Source organism: Podarcis bocagei, assembly GCF_964188305.1.
Source record: "Podarcis bocagei genome assembly, chromosome: 16".
In the NCBI taxonomy this organism is placed as follows: Eukaryota; Metazoa; Chordata; class Lepidosauria; order Squamata; family Lacertidae; genus Podarcis; species Podarcis bocagei.
The window spans coordinates 4,654,039-4,668,087 of NC_138142.1; the positions used below are offsets into that span (position 1 = coordinate 4,654,039).

A 14,049-nucleotide genomic window follows, 5' to 3' on the forward strand; every position below is an offset into this window, starting at 1 on the left:
AGCCAAGAGCTATGGGTAATCACTGGTCCAAAATCTGCTTTAAATCCTGTCTTCCCTTGTTTTGCCACTTAACAAACCAGTAAGTGATTTGCCCAAGTCCACATGCAGGAAGTCAGTGGCAGAGAAAGGAAACTACCATATTTTTCGTCCCATAGGACGCTCCGTCCCATAGGACGCACCTAGTTTTTTTTGGGGGGGAAATAAAGGAATTCCCCCCCCTTTATTTCCCCCCCAAAAGCAGGTCGGGGAAACCGAACCAGGTCGAGGAACAGCGGGATGGCAGCGCTGCGCCTCCCTGCTGTCCCCCGAGCTTGTGGGGCTGGCCCATGTCTGCCCGGTGCGAGGGGCGCTCTGCATCAGGGCGCCCCGCCCGCCGGGCGGCAGGCTGCTATCCGCAGCGTGGGGAGCCTTGCGGGGAACTCCTGCAAGGTTCCCCACGCTGCGGATGTATGCCCGGCGCGAGGGGCGCTCTGCTTCAGGGCGCCCCTCGTGCTGGGCAGCAGGCTGCTATCCGCAGCGTGGGGAGCCCTGCGGGGAACTCCTGCAAGGCTCCCCACGCTGCGGATGTCTGCCCGGCGCGAGGGGCGCTCTGCTTCAGGGCGCCCCTCGCACTGGGCAGCAGGCTGCTATCCGCAGCCTAGCCATCCCTGCGGGACCTCCGGGAGGTCTGCCTAGGCTGCGGATGTGTTCCCGAAGCGCCGGGCACTCTGCTTTCAGGACGCCCGAAAGGCGTCTGGGAAGCAGGCTGCTATCTGCAGCCTAGACAGCCCTGCGGGACCTCCCACAGGGCTGCCTAGGCTGTGGATGTCTTCCTGAAGCCTGGAGAGCGAGAGGGGTCGGTGCGCACCGACCCCTCTCCCTCTCCAAGCTTCAGCAAAAGCCTGCATTCGCCCCATAGGACGCACCCAGATTTCCCCTTCATTTTTGGAGGGGAAAAAGTGCGTCCTATAGGGCGAAAAATACGGTAATCTGAGTCTTCTGAAGTAGTGATCTAATGCGCTGTTTTCAGAGGGTTAGCTAAATTAATTTGCCAGAGCAAAGAATGAATAAAGAATATTATGGCGCTTTAGGATATTTACAAAAGTTTCTACCACAAAAATTCAGCTAGTGTTTCAGGTTCCACCAAGCTCTTCATTGTTTTCACGAACATCCTGATGCACCCCTTTCCTTTGTTTTTTATTAAAATGTTTATTCAAAAATTACAATACAGCTTTGTCCACTGCCATAATATCACAAAATGATCACTTCAATCCTTAATCCTTTGTTTTAAAATTCCTGATGTTTGGCTGTGAGACCCAAACAGGGGAAAGAGACAGGCACTGACAAAGGTTAACACAAGGGCTTTTCATTAGCCAGAACTTCCCAGAACTCAGTTCCGGCACTTCTCAGGTGGGCCCTTTGCCATTGCAAGAGAACAAGAGAGGCGTTCATGATGAGTTCTGGCACCTCTTTTTCTAGAAAAATAGCACTGGTTAAAGCCCCCTCTCCTTTGCATCCCTTCTCAAAGCTCCCCCTTTTTATTAAACTTTTGACTTAACCCAGTGGTACTTAAACCATGTGGTGCACCTGGAGAGGAGAACATATTTCCAGGGAGAATTCATTCTGGAAGCAGATATCTTTCTCTTCTCTGCCACCCAAAAACTTGGCTAGACCCTGGCAGGAAACCATCACTGACCCACCAGGAGGGTTTCTTACTGCACCATCACTGCCCCCATCATCCCAATGTTTAGTTTGGTTTTTATGCATTTATGGTATTTGCAAGTTGCCCTTTGACCATGTCATAAAGGGAAAAGAGAGCTCAGGAAGAACAGCTGTTTTGTTTTGCTTTGCATTCTCCCCGTTTCCCTCTACATCACTCTTCAGAGCAGAATCAGACATCCTGCTCTCCTAATCCTGATGTAGGATTTACTATCAAAATCCACAGATCTTTGCGTGCAACAACAGACAGTATGCACAGGAGACAGCTGCCTATGCAAGAACCTCTGCCTGTTCATCTAGGGAACCAATAGTTGCTGCCTAGAAGGTAGTGTAAGTGAAAATTCAGAAGTGGGGAGGAGGGAGATGAATTTCAACAAAGAAGAAAAAAGAAGAACCCAAGTCTTTAACCCCACAATACCCATCCCCAGCTAAACCCTGATATTCAACACTTTCTTAGCCTTGTCTCTCTTGCTGCTAAAATTCAGACTGTAGGTTCCTTGGGGCAGTATCCTGCATTCTTTCATTATATTTGTACCTGGATGGCATAAACAACAACCACGATACATTTTAGATCATATTCACTTTTGGCAGACAAGAAAGAAATCTGGTTTACTCACCTTAACCCCAGCAGGCTTCCTTGCTTTGACTCTGATTAACTTCCCTGGAAGATCCAAGGCTAAATCTCCAACCAAGTTGCCATCCAACTGACTACTGAAAGCCCTTTCCCGGTTTCTGAAGCAATGTTTTTTAAAAAACCCATATCCAAGTAACGCAAGACAGCATTCTGAACTGCATCCCTGTCACTCCTGCAGTCCTAGGAAGGGTCATTTCCTGCTGGCTGACTGAACAGCACTAGCCAAAATACTGCCGGGCAGAAGGAGAGACAACCAAAAAATCATTAACACACGCTCAGGCTTGCAGCCCTCAGCCCATCTGCAACCCGACAGACTTCCAGTAATAAACCTCCTTCAATCTGCTGAGGAAGAGGGATGACCCTCCCCAAACCCTGTAGTGAAGAAACAGTCCTGTCTTCCTGTCATTAGTTATTAAGGTAGATATTCTTTCCACAATTCTAATCCACAGAAAGATAAGCAGGGAAACACCAGTGGGAGACATTATTAACTCATCTCTGGGCTGGCTCATGTTTTAAAAGTGAATAAGGAGTTTTAGAAAATGCACTTATCCCCTTTGCAGGACTGCTGCAAGAATGCATTTAATATAATACCCACCAAAAAAACCAGCTAAAAGGAAACAGTTTGTCTAAGAACCTCATATTTTCCTTGATTTTTTGACACTTTCAACAGCAGAAGTGAAACAGAATCCCTCCAAAAAAAGAGAGCAACGGATCATTGCAGTGCATGCAGTGTGCATGTTTTTCTCTGTGCACATTTGTGTATGAGAAAAACACACAGAGCAAACTCTGAAAAGGAAGGAAACTAATTACAATGCATGCATTTGTCCTACTGGGGAAGTAATACAATGAGAAGCACAGAACCAGAAGCCTCAGAGCTGACCTTTAAAAACCCATATGGCCAGACATGCTATTCATTGTTAAACAAGTACTGGGGGGGGGGGGGAGATTTCATTTAATCAAACCTGCTACTTTCCACAAAACTTGATAATGACAAATACATTTTAAACCATGGGTTCCAGGAATTGGTCGTTCGCTGCGCCCCAAACCTCCTTCAAAACATCACAGAAGTTTAACCTTTACTGACATATATTCTGTTTAGCCCTCCCTCACACAAGCTGACCCCAAACTGATGTAAAAACAAATCTTGCTCAGCCCCGTGCTGCGCTGCTTCTTATTCCACAGATTCTCCTACCATAAAAATATTGGTTTTTCTGCAGTGCTTCTCCTCCCTCTCCTTTTAATTTTTAGTTTCACTAAAAAAGCATTGGGGTTGGTTAGACCCCACTTAACAGGAGAGGGGACAGCTGATAGCACTGAACACTCAATGTGCCATAGGTCTAAGGGGGGGGGGGACTGGACATGTGGTGAAAAAATTCACAGAAAAGCTGTTCAGACAGTAAATCTACCTAGGAAGGTCTATCATTCTCTCCTCCTTTTTTAAAGAATCGTGATTCTGAGAGAATTCTCAGTTGAAGGTGGGGGGATATGAGCAAAGGGCCCCATAGGAATTGTCGCGGCGGCCATTAAGAGAAGCCTGACGTCAGCCCCGCATAATTGTTCCCCTGTACTATGAACCATAATATTTCATGCAATTTTCTTTTTGACATTAAATTGAAATCACTGTCAAATATACCTCTTTACAGTATTTCACTTATGACTTATCAGAAGAGTCTGTTTTAAAAGCCAGATGTGAGAAGAAGGTGCATGGGGCTGGAGGTCGCAAATCCTGCTTTGCTTCTGAAAGCAAACTGAAAGACACGCTCTATCCAAAATGAAAGCACTCTACCATCGAAACAGAGGTGGGGGGAAGGGGAGAGAGGGGAGGTCTGTAGCTCAGCTGTAGAACATGTGATTTGAATGCATGAAGAAGGTCCCGGGTTCAATCCTGCACTGGCATTTCCAGGTAGGACTGGGAGAGGCTCCCTGTCTGAAACCCTGGAGAGTCACTGCCAGTCAGTGTGGAGCAAGGCGCAATTGGTACAAAACAGCTTTCTATATTCCTGGGGGTGGGATAGGGGACTGTATTAAGACTGCAATCTAGCAGAGACATTTAAAAAGAGGAGAAAAATTGTGACAATAGATGAAAAAGCAAACATTTCTTTATCAGTACTTAAAAATACAAAAAAGAGAGTAAAAAACATGTTACAAACGTCTGTTAACAAACCTCGACTCTCAAGCTGCAGCAAGAAGCTCTCCATCTGCTCTCCTGGCTATATTTACTTTTCCCAAGCAACAAGTCATTTAAGGATCTACAAGAAGACAGCTGGGTTTTTTTTAAGCCCACATTACAAAAGGATCCTCCTCCAGTTCTCTTACTGAACTGCCAGGTAACTCTGCGAACGATCCAGCATCTCCCCAGTGGAAGATTCTCTCTAAAGCAGCCCTCACAGCAAATGGGTACCACAACATCCTAGTACCTCCCTCGTTCCTCCCCTGTGGACCACATTATCATCGCATGAGCAGTGAGAAGTTCAAGGGGCAGCAGCATTGGGTTGGCATTTTGGAGCATTTTACTTACAAAGCAAAAAGAGCAGAGCAGAGCTGGAGGCCGCCAGCAACCACACTCCTAGCAGTTGGCTGATCCACTGCCCCAAGCTCAAAGAGGGCATCAGAATTGGGCACCTGCTAACTTTTCAGGTAGCGCTGTGGGTTAAACTACAGAGCCTAGGACTTGCCGATCAGAAGGTCGGCGGTTCGAATCCCCGCAACGGGGTGAGCTCCCGTTGCTCGGTCCCTGCTCCTGCCCACCTAGCAGTTTGAAAGCATGTCAAAGTGCAAGTAGATAAATAGGTACCACTCCAGCAGAAGGTAAATGGCGTTTCCAAGCACTGCTCTGGTTTGCCAGAAGCAGCTTACTCATGCTGGCCACATGACCTGGAAGATATACGCTAGCTCCCTCAGCCAGTAATGCGAGATGAGCACCGCAACCCCAGAGTCAGTCATGACTGGACCTAATGGTCATGGGTCCCTTTACCTTTACCTTTTAACTTTTCGGCATTTGATCAGTTTCACCACTTGCTTCCGTGAACATTGGACCAAAGTATGACACTCTCTCAGCTAGAAAAGCATTTGTTAAACAAAGAAATATACCAATTGGGACTGCTCTCAAGATGCTCCCAGAACTTTTACTCCCCACTTCAAAATACAATTTCTTTTACATGAATACCTTAGGATCAGTTCCCACCCCTTAACTGGGTGGAAGCTGCATGGTCTTTCCCGCAGCCTTTTCCACTGAGAAACCACCAGCCAATAGCTCAGTCAGTAGAGCATGAGGCTCTTTATCTCAGGGTCATGTGTCTGAGCAGCACGTTGGACAAAAGATTCCTGCACTGCAGAGGATTGGACTCGATGATCCTCGTGGTCCCTTCCAACTCTGCGATTCTGTTATTCTGTCTCCCTAACAAAACAAAGGCATGGGCAGGAATGGCTGGCCATGGGCATCTCCAGATGATCAATATCATTAGGCAACAAGCAAAAACTTCACCCAGGGCTTTGGCTTATTAAACAATCTATGGCCTTTTAAACTATGGAGGGGTATTGTTTTTGTTTGTTACTATGGTATGCATTTTGTGTTTGTATACTGTAAACCTCCCTGTGGTCCTTGGGTGAAGGGCAGTATGGAAATTTAGATCATAACAAGCAAACAACAACAATCTGTTTATTGGATATTTATCCTGATTTGTTTGCACAAATGTTATGCAGAGAATACGACAGACTTCATATGGTCTTTACTGAGAATGCATTTGATTTGTTTGCAGGGGGCGTTATGTAACAATGAGCACTCATCCTGATTTGCCTCTGGGGTGTTTATGTGCCTTCCCATTAATACATTGTTCATCCTACACTTTACAGTGTTTCCCCATCACTTGTCTAACCACAAGAAGTCAGGCTGTTGTTTTTTTTTAAAAAAAAACCATTGTTGTGCCAGGGCAACAGAGCACTTCAATCCACTTTAATTGCACAAACCTACTTTTCCAGTGTGCACTTGAATCACTCCTGAAAAAGGCTAACAGTCTGGAGGCAACCCATGAATGATTTTGTTATGTGTCTACAAGTGTGCTTCCACATGGAAGGTTGATTTTCTAAACGAGTTATTGAGATATTTGCAAGAGGGTCACTGGCAACAGAAGTTTTTTCTTTTACTTATCTGAGTTTCCCTGGATAGGGTAAATCTGAATTAAGGGGGAAGCAGAATATGGGTGACCAAAAAAAATTGTTGTTGTTGTTTAGTCGTGTCTGACTCTTCGTGACCCCCTGGACCAGAGCACGCCAGGCACTCCTGTCTTCCACTGCCTCCCGCAGTTTGGTCAAACTCATGCTGGTAGCTTCGAGAACACTGTCCCACCATCTCGTCCTCTGTCGTCCCCTTCTCCTTGTGCCCTCCTTCTTTCCCAACATCAGGGTCTTTTCCAGGGAGTCTTCTCTTCTCATTAGGTGGCCAAAGTATTGGAGCCTCAGCTTCAGGATCTGTCCTTCCAGTGAGCACTCAGGGCTGGTTTCCTTTAGAATGGATAGGTTTGATCTTCTTGCAGTCCAATTCAAAAGCATCAATTCTTCAGCGATCAGCCTTCTTTATGGTCCAGCTCTCACTTCCATACATCACTACAGGGAAAACCATAGCTTTTACTATACGGACCTTTGTTGGCAAGGTGATGTCTCTACTTTTTAAGATGCTGTCTAGGTTTGTCATTGCTTTTCTCCCAAGAAGCAGGTGTCTTTTAATTTCGTGGCTGATGTTACCATCTGCAGTGATCATGGAGCCCAAGAAAGTAAAATATCTCACTGCCTCCATTTCTTCCCCTTCTATTTGCCAGGAGGTGATGGGACCAGTGGCCATGATCTTCATTTTTTTGATGTTGAGTTTCAGAAACTCAACGAAACTCGACCAAAAAAATACCCCCCCAAAAAACCCTTTCGTGCATGAGGCATTTGTCCCACTATAAACACCTGTCCGGAAGTACCCTGTTTTTGTATGAATGAGTTCAAGTTAACTCAGCAGGAGGTCTACATGAAAACCATGTTTTAGCCACTAGTCCATAGCCTGCCACCCAGTTGCTTCTGTCCTACTTAACCTCTGTTGACAAAAGGGGAATGTGAATGCCTTACTGCACTAGCCCTGCCTTATGTAAGGAATGTTTCCTTACATAAAAGAGGGTTTGCATACTAACAAAATGTGATAGAAGCATGCAACAGCTTCAGACACTTTGGCCTCAAATGACAGTCCACTGGAGTATGGAAATGATAAACAAATAGTCAAATGTGCAACCAATTATTGGAAAAATCAGAGAAAAACTTTAAAAAACAACAATAATTCTCCTCCTATTTATGGAACCTGTTGACCCACCCCTCTGAAAACAACATAGAAATGATTTGATTCCTCTCTTCAAAAGTGAAAAAGAAATCAATACTAAAAACTAAGACTAAAACCTATCCTTTGAGGAAAGGTTAAAGCGTCTGGGACTTTTTTAGTTTAGAAAAACAGTGTGCAAGAGCTGACTTGGCAGAAGTTTGTAAGATGATGCATGCTGGGTAGAGAGTGGATAGAACTTGTGGACCTCCAGTGACACTGAATGTTGAAGATTCAAGACAGACCAAAGAAAAGACATTGTTTATTAAATTTATATACCGCCCTATACCTGTAGCTCTCAGGGCAGTTCACAACATAAAATCACAATATAAAAAACACAAAATGCATAATAAAAACGAAGACAACCCCATAATCCCCCCATTCAGGGTATAGTAAAACTACGAACTCGTTCCCACAGGAGGCAGCGACGGCCACCAACTTGGACGGCTTTAAAGGGGATTAGACAAACCTATGGAGGAAGAGAGGGCTATCAATGGCTACTAGTCAGAGGCAGCAATGCTTCTGAATGCCAGTTGCAAAGAAGCCACAGGAGGGAAGAATCATAGAATCATAGAGTTAGAAGAGACCACAAGGGCCATCGAGTCCAACCCCCTGCCAAGCAGGAACTCTTGTTCTTGGATCCTGCTTGAAGGTTTCCTTTTGGGCTTCTGGATAGCCACTGTGAGAACAGGATCCTGGGCAAGATAGGCCTTTGGCCTGATCCAGCAGACTCTTCTTATATTCTTACTAGGAAAGGTCTTGCTGCTGATGCACTGGTGCAAAAGCCTCTTCCCGGTTTATGTCACCTGGAACAGGGCTGCTGCTCAGCAGCTATTTCTGATACCTCAAATCACTATGAGTTTGTATTGAATTGCATTGATGCATTTGCTTTTTGCTTTATTTATATGCTAGCACATGTTCAAAAGGATTATGGTGGCTGTAATGTTTGTTAATTTTAAATGCTGCCGTTATCAACTGCTCTGAGCGCAACATTTTGTTGTTTTGGAAAAGCGGAATATAAATAGTAAATCATCAACAACAACATCAATTAAAAAGTGGGTTCTAATTGTGCTCTGAAGCAGCTAATCTACCCTCATGAAGACAAGGAAGCTGACATTTGGTGCACTTCTTGTTTTATACACATGCTTCAAAATGTAGAGGCAGAACCCCGAGATGGTGAGATGGATGGTAAAACTTCAGGCTGCTGGTGAGTGACCCCATTTTTGTATATTCCCAGTGGCGTAGCGTGGGGGGTGCAGGGGGGGCCGGCCGCACCGGGCGCAACATCTGGGGGTTAGGGTTAGGGGGCGCAAATCCACGGGTTAGGGGGTGCAAATCCACGGGTTAGGGGGCGCAAATTACTTGCCTTGCCCCGGGTGCTGACAACCCACGCTACGCCACTGTATATTCCTCAGGTAAAGCAAGAAGCAAAATCAAAGTCACCCTGGAAAATACAGAACTAGTCTATCAAGGAGAAAAGTCCTAAATCAGCCAGCTCCCTGCTCTGCTAGCTTTTTTAACACCCCAGAGTTTTTTCCACAAGGGAGTTTTGCAAAATGCAATCCTTCCACCTGCAGACTAAGATACTACAATTTCTACCACCTCATTCCCACCTCATTTTGCTACAACTGGAGAAAAGGCCAAATTTTCTATGTGGGATTTAAAAAAATCCTAAAGGAAGGAATTGGGTGAGCACCAAACTACACTTGAGTGCTTGGAGCATTAAAGCACTCCAAGCGAGTTTTCCCAAGAGCTGGACTTAATGGTCAAAGGGCTTTATGCCAGCTCTCCCGTCTCCACCTCCCAAGCTTTTGTTCTAATAAACCTGATTGTGGTGGAAGGAGAATAGATAAGAACAAACTGCCTTATGCTGAGTCAAACTACTGGTCCACCTTGCTCAATGTTACGGTACCTTTTTCATACAAAGCTATATAGTTAGCATAGGCATAAACAGCACATTCCATTAGGATGTGAAACCCAGGGAATCTTGCAAAAACTCTCAGGGTGTACGGCTTGTGGGGTGCTCAGGTGCGTCAAATCAAGCACATCCTTAAGTCTGCTTGGAGGGGTGAGCCCTGTTGCTCGACGTGATGAGCAATGCAGGGCTGCCACATGCAAGCGCACCATAAATGCAGCCCCTCTCTGCACAAAAAGTGGTGGGCAGTTCTCACAAGCCAGCTAAAGTGCGCTCCCACTCTTGAAAGAACAGCTCTCCCATGCCTCTTCTGCCTGTATGCACCACAATGCTCATGGCTTGGACAAACAAGGCAGTCTATCCCATTTTGCCACTTGAGGCAAACTGGGAAGGTGCCACCCCTGCCCACTGGTGGGCCAGCCTTGTGGATAGAGGTGGGCATGGCTGTGGGTGCAGGGCAGCTCACTGGAAGGTGCAGAGAAGCAGCCTGTTAACCACGATGCACTGCTACAAGTGAGCATGGGCAGGGACCTGCAAAGCCACTTTTTGTTATTTAGATATTAGGGTGGGCCCGGGCCAAGCCAACACCCCCCCCATTCACACACCTGTGATGGGAAGGGGCAATAATCCCCACCTTAACAAAAAAACAAAAACACTTAAGGACACAGTATTTCACACACTGTGAGAGGGTTTTAAAAGGCAAAGGTAAAAGGAAAGGGTTAGTTAAAAATTCTATCTGAAACTAAACAAAAAATAGTAACACCATGACTATAGGGCCTTAGAAGATGAACAGACCAAAAGAAGATGAACAGACCAAAAAGGCAACTGGGTATTTTGAGCTCTACTTGTGAAACTGGGAGGATCAAGGTAAGTCAATGAGGAGTACCAAGTGATTTCAGGCAAGTCAGGCTTGATCAGGAAAAGGGGATGGGGAGGGAAGAGGGAGCATTTTCCTCTTCATAGAATTGTAGAGTTGGAAGGGACCACAAGGGTCATCTAGTCCAACCCCCTGCAAGGCAGGAAACTTTTACCCAAAGTGGGGCTCAAACTCACAATACTGAGATTAAGAGTCTCCTGCTCCACCAACTGAGCTATCCCTTCAATCACTTTTGTGTCATGTATTTTAGACCAAAACCCTGAGAAAGGAACTGCTCTTTTTCTTTATTGGTCAGTAAGCTGCTCTGGGAGCCTTTTGGCTGAAGAGCAAGATAAAAACAAATAGTAAATTTTGAGAATATAGTAGTGAAAGTAACATATAAATATAGAGATTGTAGCTGAGCAAATAGCTTACAAAAATGGCTTCCAAAAATGCATACATTAGACAAAATACATACTAAAATGCTGATGAATTTTCATGAGGACTTATTTTTTTTAAAAAAAGTCACAAACTGATGTGCAAAATCTATTGTGCTGAACTTAAGGCTGGCAAAGTGAGGAAGAGAGAGAAGCCAAAACTGACTGATTCCCCCATCTCTCACTGCAAATACTTTGAGCTGCTTATCAAAGGCCTGCTTTGAACTGTTGCTAAGAAAGGAAAACTTGCTCCCCCCCCCCCAATTCATCTTTAACCCTAAAAACAAACACACACTCTTTGTGGCTCTTAAATCAACAGATGGCAAACTGCTGAGTAGAGGCAAGTGTGAGAGTGGCGGCAGTGCTGGGGGGCAGGTGCTTATGAAGTTGGTTTGGTACAAAAAGAGAGGTTCTGCAAGCTTGTTTTCCTGTTCTCATCTGTCAAACATCAGAGGGCCTTTGGATATTCCCTGGTTTTGACTGAAGCAAACAGCCTTGTGTTCCAACCACACTCTTTGAGCAACCCAGATTACAAATGACGACTCATATTACTCAATGCAATCAACATCAAAGCTTCTTCCCTGGTTCCACAGATCTCAGCTGCAAGCACCACTCCCACGAGCCTACCTGCTTTCAATACATCCCAAACACGCTCCCTTGTGTCATACACTGGCATCTGAAAAATTACGGCAGACCCAAGTGAGTGGCAACCCTGATTGATGGCTGACTACTGTGATTCCTCACAACTACTCATTCCCATCTGCAAGTCACAAACCCCAATTCCACAGCACCGGCAAAGAGAATTGCTACTACAAACTTCTCCAAGGCAGACACATTGTGGAAAGGCACTTACAGGGCCAATTAGGTTCAAGGTTAACCTAAGAGGCAAGACCTCTTCATCTCTATCATGGGAAGCCAACATAATGTCCTTCATATACTGGGGAACACAACTTCCAGCAACCCCAGCAAGGCCAATGGCCCAGGGCTGATGGGAGTTGTAGTCCACAACGACTGGAGGGCAATATGTTGACAACCCCTTTGAGAGACTAAGGCCTGGAGACACATAATAACAAAAACTAACAACAACAACAACCAGAACAGCAGCGTGAGATGCACTAGGTTGCTATACACACGTTCGCAAGCGATAAGCCATCCAGAGGTTAGGTTAGGTTCAACGAATGTATGTATTGCATCCCATTATGAAATTCCTCCAGCTATTTACAACCAAGTAAGAAATACAATAAAATCACATCAACATATTAAAAATGGTTTTAACAATGCAATCCAGGAAAATATGTATTTGCTTGGCATCAAAATGAGGACATGGTTGCTGCCTGGCGGGCCTAACATGGGAGAGAAAAGGCCCATTCTCCCATGGCCACCCCAAAACCACCTGTGGAAGGCTTTAAAAAAAAGTTTTTAAAATCTTTTAATATTATTCATTATATTTTAGACCCCTTGCTGTTAATGCTTGGATTAACTGGCCAGTTTTTAAAACAACAACACTGTTATCTAATTATTTTTTTACATTTTTCTTGTTTGTAACATGCTATTTTGTGTCTTATTATATTTAAGCTGCCTTCCAAGGGATATACCCTAAAATAAGGCCCATAAATAAATTTATAGCTAAATAAAATAATAATAAATGTATTACAAGTGACACATATTCATTACCATTTTCACCTTTCTGAGGGAGAGGAGAAATCACAAGCATATATAAACCATGAAACATGGCCCCAGGGTCTGGTGATGTTAGAGGCATTGCCCAATAGGTGCTCTTTGAAGCTAGCTGCTCCCAAGTTGATACTCAGCTGTGTCAAAAACCTGCAAATTCATCCATCCCCACCTACTGAAAAACAAACCCTCAGGATGAACAATATACACCTAACCTGTACTACAAGGGTAGCAATGTTGCTATCAAATTACTCCAACATGTAAAAATACATTTTTGCCCTAAGCCATATTATATTTTCACAGTCTTCCCCATAAACTGTTCAAATAAGAGCCACCTTTGTTACAAGGCAGCAATAAATGAGAAGTAAAATACGTACAAGTCACTTGGTTACCAATGACTCACCTGCCGGACAGGTTGGAACAATACTAGCCTATTAAAAATTTCCTCTTGGAAAGGCCAACCTGCCTCTCTATTGTTCCACCTCTGAATCAGGTGTGTAGATATTTATTATCGAAATTGCTGGTGGTTTAAGAGAGAAAGAAGGGTGCCACCCCGATGCTTAGTTTTACCAGCTGACAAAAACCAACCATGTTGTCACCCTGCATTTGCAAATTACCTTTTGGAAAAAACCTGAGAGCGGTGTTTGATTGCGTTTCTTTTTCACCCTGGCTCCCAAAGCGTTCCCTCGTTCTGCCATCCTTCACTAAGAAGCCTTGCTGAACTGCTGTGGCCACCGGTCTCATCACTGCACAATCTGGTGACAGACAAAGCCCAGCAAAACATCCATGTCCGTGGACAGGAAAGCCCAGTTGAAGAGAAGGGATGGGGAAGGGAGGGGAAGGCAGGGGAAGGGAAGAAGGGAAGGAAGGGGGGAAAGACACGGGAAATAAAACGGATTCTCTGCTCTGCAGGGAACACTAAGCTATGTTGCCATGGAGAAGCGGGGAGCTGTAAAAAATGAACAGAGGTACTCCTTAGAGAGCGAGACTCTGAGGCGGCTTGCAAAGGCACCACTTTGCAGGGGAATAATCCTGAGTGAAAGGCAGGCGGCAAAAGAGGCAATGTCAGAAACAAAAAGAGTCTGCAAGAACAAGAGGCTGGAAGGATGAAACAGTGCCCCAAATGGTGCAAAGATCTGGAGCACTGGCACTGCCCGTGACAAAAGGATGCCTTTTGCTTTTTCACCTATGGGACTTTTTACTAGTTTGCAAATGGTGGGGGTGGGAAGATGACAAAGGGAGGGCAATGTTTCTACAATTAGACATAGTGTGGAAGAAAGTGGGTATTGCTTTATTTTATTTACAGTGGTACCTTGGGTTAAGTACTTAATTCGTTCCGGAGGTCCGTACTTAACCTGAAACTGTTCTTAACCTGAAGCACCACTTTAGCTAACAGGGCCTCCTGCTGCTGCCACGCTGCTGGAGCACAATTTCTGTTCTCATCCTGAAGCGAAGTTCTTGACCTGAAGCACTATTTATGGGTTAGCG

General features: G+C 45.0%; 1 protein-coding gene across 9 annotated transcripts in view; it reads right to left on the bottom strand.

The window, feature by feature from the left end:
• Nucleotides 1–14,049, bottom strand: part of PITPNM2 (phosphatidylinositol transfer protein membrane associated 2) — a 196,018-nt gene that overhangs the window by 146,254 nt on the left and 35,715 nt on the right. The window contains exon 1 of one of the 9 annotated variants that reach the window (XM_081174675.1): nt 13,179–13,448. The exons of 7 other annotated variants lie outside the window; for them this stretch is intronic. The gene's annotated coding sequence lies outside the window, so the exon portion shown is untranslated. Of the gene's footprint in view, nt 1–2,315; nt 2,834–13,178; nt 13,449–14,049 lie in introns of those variants that run through there. One more of the 9 variants, XM_081174674.1, reaches the window with a different exon arrangement.